The following is a 12,248-nucleotide window of genomic DNA, read 5'->3' as shown; positions in this document are numbered from 1 at the left end:
TTGTGGATGACACCAATGGGATGTGGGATTAAGGTGTTGTGTGTGGTCCTATGAGGTGGAGACAATTGAGTTGTTTATTGACCCACCCAAGATCATTGAATCTTTACTTCTTGTAAAGGACTATTATAGATTGAGTTATCATGGGTTGACAGTTGAACTTATCAGTTTATGACAAGAAAGGGAGTACTATTGCATGGTCTATATTTGCTAGGGTGCATACCATTTTGATTGAATATATAAGTATCATCAAGTGTACTCTTAATGTGGCCCACATAAAATTACTATAGCACAACATCAACATGGTGAATTCACTATTTGGGTTGGTATCTATGCACAAGATGTTGTAGAACTAAAAAGAGATAATACTTGAATAAATTCCACATAATTAAAACTTTCTCACCATGTCAAACCATAAGTAATTGAAAATAATAATATTGCAGTAGTTGATGAATTTTATTCTGACCAAGGGATTCTTCTAACTTGTGAGTGTAAACTATGTAAAGAGTATGACATTAAGGTGGCTGATTTGGAGGACCAATTAGAAAATTCTTTTCAAGATGTTCGTTTTGAACACATAGTCTGAAGAATTAGTTGAAGGTCATTGAGGATATAATTGTAGTTTCCTTATTCTTTTTTGATGACACTCACAAGATCATGGAAGTCCTCTATTAGAAGGACCTAATTTAGAGAAGACATAGGGAGATGGATGGTAAATTTAATCTTGCAAATTTATGAGTGGTAAAAGAAGCTTTAGGGTCAATCAAATATGGTTGCAATTACTTTTAGATAGAGATGAAATCATAAAAATTACTGAAGTTTTTGCTAATCCATTGAAATTAAAATAAGATGAAGTTAATAAGATAACCTTGGAGCTTACGGATATTAAGGAGGCCTTGGAGAATACACAAGCCATTCTTCTAGAAGCCAAAAATTAGCTTGTTGTTACTGAACAATTCACAAAGTAAGAAAACAAAGAAAGGGAAAAGAAACTCAAGTAGGTGATTAAAGAGCTTGAATAAATCCAAGAAGACCTTATCTTCAACTAGAGTCCTAATTTGACATGTTCAACTAGACTCCCCAAACCCAAAGTGTTGGGTTTTAACCTGGGTCCCTAAACCAAGAAAGAAAAACCCCAAACAGAAAGTCTAAGGAAAACAGCCATCTCAAACCTCTCCAAGCATCTACTCACAAGAAGATAGGCAAGACTCACCTCCACCTCAATAGGAGTTGGGATTGTTAGGATAACCGGTGAACAAATGAGAGGGGGGGGTGAATCAATTGTTAAGAAATTATAACTTTTAATCCACAATACAACCTTAAAAAAGTCAAGTACCAATAAAGAACAGACATATGTCGGTAGGAACGGATACCAGTAAAGAATACAACTTAACAATTAACCATACAGAGCAAATATGAAAAAATGAGAAATGGAGGGAACAACACAAGCAGAGGGAAATTTGAATTCTGGAAATGGAGGGAATAGAGAGGTTGGGTCCTCTGGTTCTACTGCCTCTGCAGTTCAAGGACAAGCGATTGATGATGAGGATGGGAGACAAGATGGGGACCCACGGCATCGGGACCCTCCTTTGGACCACAAAAAGATGAAAGATTCTCCAAAATCGGGTCCCGACGGTGTGAAAGCTGACTTAGAAAAGACTACAGAGGTGAAGGCTCTCAAACCCTAGATTATTCTTTTTGCAAATAAACCGACTGGAAAATTGTCCTTCCCCTTTGTGGAAGACATCTCTGATAGATAAATGGGTAGATTAGCTATTGTTGTTCCAAATTTGGTTATTGATCATAGCATTTCTTTAATGGCCTTCTCTCTGTTGGGAAAGTTTGTTGGACCACGACCCAATATTGAGGATGTTAGATCATTTGTTACGAGAAAATGGAGGCTGAAAGGACAGGTTGATGTTTTAGCCCTGTCAAGGGGTTTTTTTATTTTTTCCTTTTCTTGTCGGGAAGATATGGAAGCAACATTAAGAGGTGGACATTGGATGTTTGGTAAATCTTCCCTATCCATGAGAAAATGGTCTCCTAATATGGAAATCAACGATTCCTTCTTTGAATTTGCTCTGATCTGGGTAAGGTTGTCAGGCTTGCCACTTGAATTATGGGTTGAGGACGTTTTCTCAGGAATAGCGAACTCCTTTGGGGAGCTTGTTGTGATAGATCCAACGACTGCAGCTCGAAAGAGACTGGTTTATGCGCGCATTTGTGTCAATATTTCATAGAAGATGGATCTTCCTAGCTCTATTGATATAAATTCCAAACTTGGTTTATGGGAACAGACAATAGAGTTTGAGTCCCTCCCCTTTGTGTGTTTTTCCTGTAAGAAAGATGGACACTGGGATAAGGCTTGCCCTAGCAACCCCAAAAAACCTATGAAGGTTAACAATCCCCATAAACACATATGGAAAGAAAAGAATAATATTAAGGTAGATAGTAGAGTGAAAGGAGGAAGTGGAATTCCTTGTAACATAAAAGAGTTATCAAAAGGTGATAGAAATGCTAACCCTCTTAAGGCTCCCCTTTTGAAGGAAGATAAAAAGAATGAAATCAGTGGATTTGAGATCAAATCAGTCAATATTTTTTAGGTCCTACAAACTCAGGAGGATGAGAATGTAATCATTGAAGAGATTCTTGAAGAAGGTGAGATTGAGGATGCAACTGAAGCTCAACATGAGGCCCTTCAAGTTTCGGCGATAAAAAGAGATAAAGAGTGCCCAAATGATTTTGAAGGACATGAAGTTAATTATGGAAGGAAGAACAAGTTTGGATCGCCTAAGGTTAATCTAAATGCGTTACTCCAGGATGTTGGAGTTGACATGCCCACTTCATCCCAGAAAAGAGGAGAATTGTGGATTAACATGCAAGCTAATCTCAGAGATGAACATGAGGAAGAAATAACAGGCAATGGAAAAAAGAAAAATAAGAAGGTGGGATGCCCTAATGGGGTGAAAACTAGGACCAGATCCAAGGCAAATATTGGTCTATCCAAATCTCCACAGGGACATAAATCCATGAAATGGCATAGGGACTAGGAGAGTAAGCAAAACATAGCTGATGGAAGGCAGAAAACTATACAGGAATCCTTCCCCTAGGTTTCCAAATGAAGGTAATCTCATGGAACATTCGAGTCCTAAATGGTCTCAATAAACAGTATATATTATGGAATCTCATTCGAGACCATAAGTCGGATATTATCCTTGTGCAGAAAACCAAAATGAGTAAGGAGAAAGTTGAGAATTTAAATTTCTTTAAAAATGGAGGGGTCTGTGGTAGTAGCTCGAATGGGGCCTCTGGTGGGGTGGCTATATGTGGAACAAGAAAACTATTTTAGGAGATATGATTGATGAAGATGATAATATCATATCTATGAAAGTTAAAAGCATCTCTAAAGGAAAGGAATGGGTAGTCACAAATATCTACGCCCCTAATTCCAAAGCTGCTAGGAGTAAATTTTGGGATAAAATCCAGCAAAAAAGAAGATCTTTCCCTAAGGACAGTTGGCTGTTGATGGGAGATTTCAATACTCCTTTGCAAGGAACTGAAAAATTTGAAGGAACTCAAGCCCAACTAGATAGCAGATCTGATTTGATGGACTTCATCAATGTCAATGCTCTTATTCATATTGATCTCACTGGAGCTTCTTACACCTGGTCTAATCGCAGGGACGGAGAAGACCTCATTTAGGTAAGGCTTGACAGATCCCTTATTACTTATGATTGGATACTTTCTCATAGCTGATCCTTATCATTTGTCAATAGAATTGGCTCGGATCATTATCCCATTTCCTTTGTTGCTGAGTCCATTAAGAGTAAACAATGCTTCCCTTTTTGGTTTGAGAAAATGTGGATCTCTCACCCCTCTCTGGAAAAATCCATTGCCAACTGGTGGAATATTGATGTGGATAGAACAGCCATGTACAAAGTTGCTAAAAAACTTAGAAACGTCAAAGATAACATCAAGATCTAGAACAAGAAGGTCTTTGGTGATATTTTTGAATCAAAAAAAAAAGTTGAAGGAGGAATTAGAACATATCCAAAACTCAATACAAAAAGATGGCTGTAAAAATTATCCCAAGGCTAAGGAAGATGAATATATTATTCAAACTTCACAATATTATTTCCAGGGAGGAAATCTATTGGAGACAGAGATCCAGGGCTATTTGGGTGAAAGTTGGGGATAGAAATACTAATTTTTTCACATGACTTCTATGAAACATAAAGTTGTGAATAGAATTTCCAGATTAATTGCTGAGGACAAAATTATTCTTAAGGAGGATGATATTAGGGATGAAGCTATTAGTTTCTTTTCTCAGCTCCTCACCGGTAGCAAGGAGATTGATTCTGCTAAGCAATAGGATCTGGTTGACATCATCCCCAAGATTATTGATTCTAACCAGAATAAGGCCCTTTTTGTTATCTCCTCTGCTGAGGAAATTAAAAAAATGGTCTTGTCCTTTCAAGGGGATAAGGCTCCGAGATCTGATGACTTCCCCATGTTTTCGCTACTTCAGCAAGAGTTGTTGTCCTTTTCTATTAAGAAAGATTTTGATGATGTGTTCCTCTGGAAGAGTAATCCTAGGGGCGACTTCACGGTTGCCTCAGCCTATAAAAACACATTTACCCAAATCAGCAACCCAATATGGGGTAAAGTTTGGAATAGAATTCTTATCCCTAAAGTCAACATGTTCTTTTGGCTTGCTACTCACAATAGGATTCTTACTATTGATAACTTGGCCCGAAGAGGATTTATGTTCCCCAACAGGTGTGAGCTATGTCATAAAGAGGAAGAATTAGTTGATCATCTATTCATCCATTGCTCCTCTTGGGAAGTCTGGAGTAAGTTTTGGGTGAATTGGAAAGTTGATTGGGTTATGCACAACAATCTCAAGGAAATTATTTGGCAATGGATCTTTCCCACCAAATTTCCTCTTATCAAGAACCTTTGGTCCTTAATCCTTCCCATGACTTGTTGGGGCATCTAGAAAGAGAGAAATAACAGAATATTTAGGGAAGCTAAGTGCACTTCTCAGGTGGTCTTTGAAAAAGTTTGCAGGGCTATAAAAGAAAACATAAATATTCCTCACAGGAACAACAAACAATGGTTTTTTGCTGATATGAATGATATTGAAAAAGGCATCCTTATTGAATGGAATTTATTCCACAAAGTCTACAAATATGACAATAAGACAAGGAGAGAAAATATTATTTGGAGATTTCTTGATCATGATTGGGTCAAGGTGAATTATTGTTTTTAGGCATCATTTTTATGATCATTTGTGTGACGGGGATTATAATAATAAGTGTTGGATCTCTGCGGTCATTATTATTTACTTCTTTAAAATCACAGATGGTACTCTGTTCTGCGATCCCAGTATTTTGCTCGAGAGCCTGTGTTTAAGCCTTGGCCTGCAATTTGTGAGATATACTATTAGAGACTTCAACCTGTTGTTCAACATGAGAGGTAACCTAAACCGGAATGAGCCCTCTGGTTGCGAGAACTGGAAAAGTGAGCGGAAAGTGTGGAGGAGGCTCCATAGACATGGATTCACCAACTATATGGAAAAGCTGCATGGTAGCAGAAAATTGGTGTCTCAAGGCTTTGCTAAGGGTTGGAACGGAAACAGAGTCACTTTGTTTGGGGAGACCTGGAAGATTGATGAGGATATGGTTGCGGAGGTCACAAGACTTCAAAAGGAGGGCACAAAGTTCTACAGAGACTGAAAGTTTGCTGCTGAAGCGATTAAAAACTTCCCAAAAACTGAGGATGAGAAAGCTCAGCTTGCCAAGCAAGACAACGTTTCTTACTACCTCCCCCAGCAGGTAAAGTCTTTTTGGCAGAAAATGCTAAGGGTTTTGATGGAATTCCTGACTGTTGATGGTAGATTTACTAAAGTCTACAATTATCATTTTGCAATTCTCAATCATTTATGCCATGGGGTTAAGATTTCTCTGCCCTTTTATTTAGCATCATCCCTGAATGAGAGCTTGGCTGACCATGCCAAAAAGCCCAAATCTTACCCCATAGCCCATCAGAGGCTTATTTTTCTCATTTATGAACACCTAAAGAAAAAAGATAGTGTTAGCAAGGATGATAACCCGGTAACAAATGCACATATTTCTGAGAGTTGTATTGACTCTGAGTCTGAAGATGATTTGTCGAATGCCCCTACCCATAAAAAAGGGAGAGTTGACATTGATAATGTAGACACGGAGGTGAATGATGGTATGGAGGAACGGGAGAAGGAGGCTGAGATTGAAGTGGAGAGTGAGAAGGAAGAGTATGCTGGAGAAGAGGAGGAAGGGAAAAAAGATGCCAATATTGAAAACCCTGATTCTAACCCTATGGGTTCAGATAGCAGGAATTTTACCCAGAACTCCATGGAGGAATCCAACCCTAAATCCGTGAGCTCTAAGAAGGAAAGGGATACGGCGAAAACTATCTTGAATGCCACTCAAAATTACACGCTGGAGTCTTTCAATTTTCAGAAGTGGGTTATTGAAAATATTACCAGCATTCAGAGAAAATAGAGAGACCTGGAGAATAAGATTCACAATTTGATCAAGTATACTAATTCGGGGAAAAAGAGTACGGAGGTGGAAACCAGTGAAGCAGAGGATGAAATTGAAATGGAGGACTGGTCGGAAAAAGATCTTATAAAAGGGGATTTGAAACATCTGGAGGATGTGATTAGAATTGTAAAAGAAAAGACTGAGGTGGATAACGAGTTCATCATCAATCGGGTTGCTAAAACTGAGAAGGCATTGAAAAACTTCATGAACCACAATCTTGAGGTCTTGAGAATCTCGTCTCAAAACATGAATGCCTTGGTGGATCACTTACAGAGGAAAAATAAGAATAAGGATTTGGTAATCATTGATGATATACCGACCTCCACCTCTACTCATCAAATCTCCAAGTGAAGGACTAGGCAGACAACCAGTGATATGGAGACAAAGATGAAAGGCATTCAGCTAAAATAGGAGAACAATGATGTAAGAGAAGCCGCTAAGACCATGATGTTGTTGGTTCAGAATGCAAAGGAGTCTATTAAAGTTTTTATTTGATATGTAATGTTGGAGTTTGGATGCCAGTTTCTCGTTGGCTCTGTGTTGTCCTTTTATCCTAGCTGCTGGTTTTTTTTGCATCTTTTTTGTCTAGGTCTTGTCTTCTCTAGTTTCTTCCATGCTCATCCTTCATAATGTAAGTGGGTTTCGGGTCCCTTAAAACCTGATTTTCCTTAATCAAAAACAATTAACCATATAATCAATGCAAAGAAACCATACCACATAACACCATGATTTTGGAATGGAAAACCCAGAAAGGGAACAACCATGGTGGTAAACCTACCCACGGTTAGATGATACTTCTGTAGAAAGTATGTGTTACAAGAGGAGCCTGCACTTGCAGGAAGGCACACTGCCTAGAGCATACTGCTCATTACAAAAGAGTCTCATTGACTATAGAGAGGGTACAACCTTCTCAAGATAAATGGACAACAATCCATAGAGTGAACTGTTGGAAATAGCATCTACCATGCCTGATTACAGTCCCGGTTAAGCTCAATGTCGGAGGACTAAATCCTCTTCTGAATCCAATTTGATCACCAATGATCGATTAACTCCTTTGTCTAAATGATATTACAATATTCGCAAATTACATTCCTTGATCATGACCTTTCCAATAACCATGATACTTTACAAAGAGTTTCTACCTCTTATTTATACAAACCTTAAGGCCTAAACCAATTAGATTGGCCACCTAAAGATATTACAATAATATCATTACATAATTCCATTTACAATGATATGCCATGTCGGCTTAAGACCAAAACAATAATAATAAATCCATAAATCATCTCGAATCATCCCGGTAACATGTAGAGTACACGATAGCATGATACCGATCCATAACCTAGATAGGTACCAGACCTATTCTGGGTCCACCATGCCAAAGCAATATCTTCAAGCATTTGAAGCATGATCAAAGAACATCTTCAGCATCCTGAAGTCCATGAAGAAGTTGCACCTACACCAATTATGCATCATGTCACAATTCCTCAATGAAAGCTCTGTCGGTAAAGCCTTAAACTAGTGTTGGTAAGGGTTTACCAAAGTGTATGATAACATCCAATTACCAAGCCAATACCAACTGACCAAAACATGTTCATGGAGCATATAACTCATAAAATCCAATATACTTCACTGATCCAAACATGTCGGAAGTGTCAACAGATAATCTCTTCTTTCGGTAACACTAGATCTTCTATCAGTAACCAAAACTTGTCTGTCGGTAACCATCCATATTAGCTAGTGTTGACATCAATGACAAAATGTACATCAATGCAACACATAATCAATTCATCCATAATGCCAACAATCTTCCCCTTTTGGAATTAATGGCAACACTAGAGGTGAAAAACATCTAAGTACCAAGAGATTCCAAACAAGTCTCCCCCTGTGGAAGACAACCAACGATCAATAGCTCTCCCCCAGTGAATGATATCTTTGTAAGGTTCGGAATGATTTTTCACATTACTATCACTCCCCCTTTGATATGAATGACAGAAATCTGACAAAAATATCAAAGCAATGATATAAACCTTTGAATCTCAAAGTTGACTACTCCCCTTGAGTACTAGCACAACTCATTAGTGCCAAAATGAATAATGTCTCTGATAATACATGTCTGACTGATGACAAACTTCATCAATCAAGTCTCTATTGGAGGGGCAGAAACCCCTAACCTGTATCTTAAATATTCAAATGATTCCTTAGACAACGGTTAAGTGAATATGTCTGCAATCTGTTCTTTAGTGTTCACATAAACCAATTTGACTTCCTTTGCTTCTACCTTGTCCTTCAGAAAGTTATACTTTATTGAAATATGCTTAGTCTTAGAGTGAAATACTGGATTCTTAGACATGTCAATAGTTGCAGAGTTATCACAGTAGATAACTACTAGTTCACTACATTTTACTCTGATATCCTTCAACATTTTCTTCATCCACAAAACTTGAGTGCAATTAGTTGTTGCTGCAACATACTCAGCTTCTGCAATATATAAAGAAATGCATGATTGGTTTTTTCTTATACATGAAACCGATTTCTTTCCAAGAAAGAAAGCTCCACCAAAAGTGCTCTTCCTGTCTAACATCTTCAATTCTAGCTACAGGTTCAAATGTCTCACCATAATGAATTCCTTCCATTTGAGAATATCCTTTATAAACCAATCTAGCCTTGTTTCTTACAACTTGACCATCCTCATTCAGTTTATTTCTAAAAACCCATTTAGTTCCAATAACATTCTTATTTTTTGGTTGAGAAACTAAAGACCAAGTTTCTTTATTCTCTATTTGATCTAATTCATCTTCCATAGCCTTTAACAAATGTTTATCCTTACAAGCTTACATAACAGTTGTCGGTTCAACTTGAGAAATAAGACATGCCTCTTCATTTTCCAGTTTTCTACTTGTCATAACTCCCTTGTCTCTATCTCCAATAATTTTATCTTCAGAGTGATTTAATCTTACATACCTTGGTGTCTTTTGAACTTCAGGCTCACCACTCTTATCATCAGTCACAGGTGAATTTTTTCTGATTGTGCTGGTGTAATTGTCTCAGCTTCCTGTACCGGTTGAGGCATTATTGTTTCAGTTATGATCATTTCCACTGTCGGTTCCCTATCATATGATATAGAATGATTTCTGTATTGTTCATCTACTTTCACATTAGCACTTTCCACAATTTGCTATGATCTTTTGTTATAACATGTATATGCTTTGCTCTGATTTGAATAACCAAGAAATATCCCTTCATCACATCTAGGATAAAACTTTCCAATTGAATCATCTCTTTTGATATAGCATTTACTTCCAAAAATTTTAAAATATTTAACAGTAGGTGTGTATCCAAACCATAGTTCATAAGGGATCTTACCGGTTTCACCTTTGATGTGAACTCTATTGAATGTGTAAATTGTGGTACTCATTGCTTCTCTCCAGTAGATATGAAGAATTTTGGCTTCCATCATCATAGATCTAGTTGCATCCAAAATGGTTTTGTTCTTCCTTTCAACTACTCCATTTTGTTGAGGAGTCCTAGTTACAGATAGATGTCTCCTGATTCCATTTGTCTCACAATAACCGTTAAATTTATGAGAAGTGAATTCACCACCATGATCTGATCTTAGACATTTAATTTTCAATCCAGTTTCTGTTTCAACCTTTGCTTTAAAGATCTTGAATTTCTCAAAGGCTTCAGACTTCTCCCTCAGAAAAGTCACCCAAATCATTCTAGAATACTCATCAATAATCTGCATGAAATACCTATCACCTTGAAAGCTTCTAGTCCTTGCTGGACCACATAAGTCAGTGTGAATCAAATCAAGTACATCATTAGATTTATCATGTATGCTCTTAAAATAACTTCTGACTTTCTTACCCAATTGGCATTCCTTACATACCAGATTATGAGGCTTCAAAATCTTAGGTATATCTCTAACTACCCTAGTTGAACCGATCTTAACAATGCAATCAAAATTAACATGAAACAACCTCTTATTACCAGTGTTCGAGTGAAAGATATTACTTCCTGTCTGAATAACGATTGCAATTTTCAAACCAGTCTTGTTAATGATTTTGCATTTTCTATCTTTAAACTGAAGTTGTAAACCCTTATCAACTAATTGTCCAACACTCAAAATATTATGCTTCAAACCTTCTACATAATGGACATTATCATTATTATGCTTGCCATCCAAAGAAATAATACCTCTACCTTTGATCATTCATGCCTTTTCATCTCCAAATCTAACTTGACTACCATTGTATTCTTGCAGGGATAAAAATTTCCTTTTATCTCCAGTCATATGGTGTGAGTATCCACTATCAATTACCCATTCATCTGTATCTTCAACTTTTGTTGCCAAGGCCTTCTCTTCATTTTTTATAGCCGGTTCTGGTTCATCTTCCTTCAAAGCATAGAACGCTCATTCCTTACCATTTCTAGATCCACTAGCAGAGTCTTTTGTTGGTTCATCTCCTTCCTCATTTGTTACTCCTTCATCATCTTCTATGTAGCATTGTTTACTCTTCTTGAATCTATATATGTTTGGGTTAGGCTTAAAACATTTCTTAACTCTTTCTTCAAACCTTACATTCCTTTTAGGACATCTAGATGCAAAATGACAAATCTTATTACATGCAAAACATTTAAAAGGTGCTTTTCCTTCATACTTACTTCCAGTTGGACCTTTAGGTATTCTTCTAGCAAATAAGGCTTCAAGTTGCTCAAATTCTTCATCTTCTTTCCTCATGTCTTCCAATTATTTTGTATATAGGGCTCTCCAATCATTCTTGCTGGTAGATATTGATGATGATGAATGAAAAGCAGGTTCAGACTTTACAACTCTAGAAGATCCAAATTCTTCAAGCTCAAAAGCAGATAATTTGCCAATCAGAATATCTCTGTTGACTGAAGTGTTTTCCATTGTTCTTAACTCATTAATTGCAGTTGCCTTCATCTTGTAAGCTGGTGGAAGGGATCTCCAGACTTTGGAAACTATTTCATCTTCACTTAGAACTCCTCCACAATATTGAATTCCCATAACAATCTCATTTACTCTTTCCATAAACTTAGCTGATGATTTGTCATTCAATCCCATAATCTGCTGATCAGTAAGTGCACACAGGAGGGCTTCTCTAGCTCTGCAATCATTTTCAATATTCTTATCCAGGTCTGCAGGAGCAGGATTCCCAGATGTCGGATCATAAGGTGTGTATCCTTTCTCAGTGATCTCCCAAATATCCTTGCCAAGACATCTAAGATGAGTCTCTAGTCAAATTTTCAATATCCCATAATTTATTCCATCAAGCTTAGGGATTTCTCTTTTGAAAATAGTTGTCCGTAGATTAGAAGTGTTAGTTGCCATAGGATCTACCTCAAGCAGTTAAGCTTCTACAAAAGAAGACCAAAGCCTTGATACCAATTGTTAGGATAACCGATCAACAACTGAGAGAGGAGGTGAATCAGTTACATTAATAGGGTATAACTTTTAATCCACAATACAACCTTAAACAAATCAAGTATCAGTAAAGAAAAGACAGATGTCGATAGGAACAGATACTGGTAAACAATACAACTTAACAATTAACCCAATAATCAATGCAAAGCAACCATACCACATAACACCATGATTTGTACGTGGAAAACCCAGAAATGGAAAAACCACAATCG

Source organism: Cryptomeria japonica, unplaced genomic scaffold, assembly GCF_030272615.1.
Source record: "Cryptomeria japonica unplaced genomic scaffold, Sugi_1.0 HiC_scaffold_49, whole genome shotgun sequence".
NCBI lineage: Eukaryota > Viridiplantae > Streptophyta > Pinopsida > Cupressales > Cupressaceae > Cryptomeria > Cryptomeria japonica.
This window is presented reverse-complemented; position numbering follows the sequence as displayed.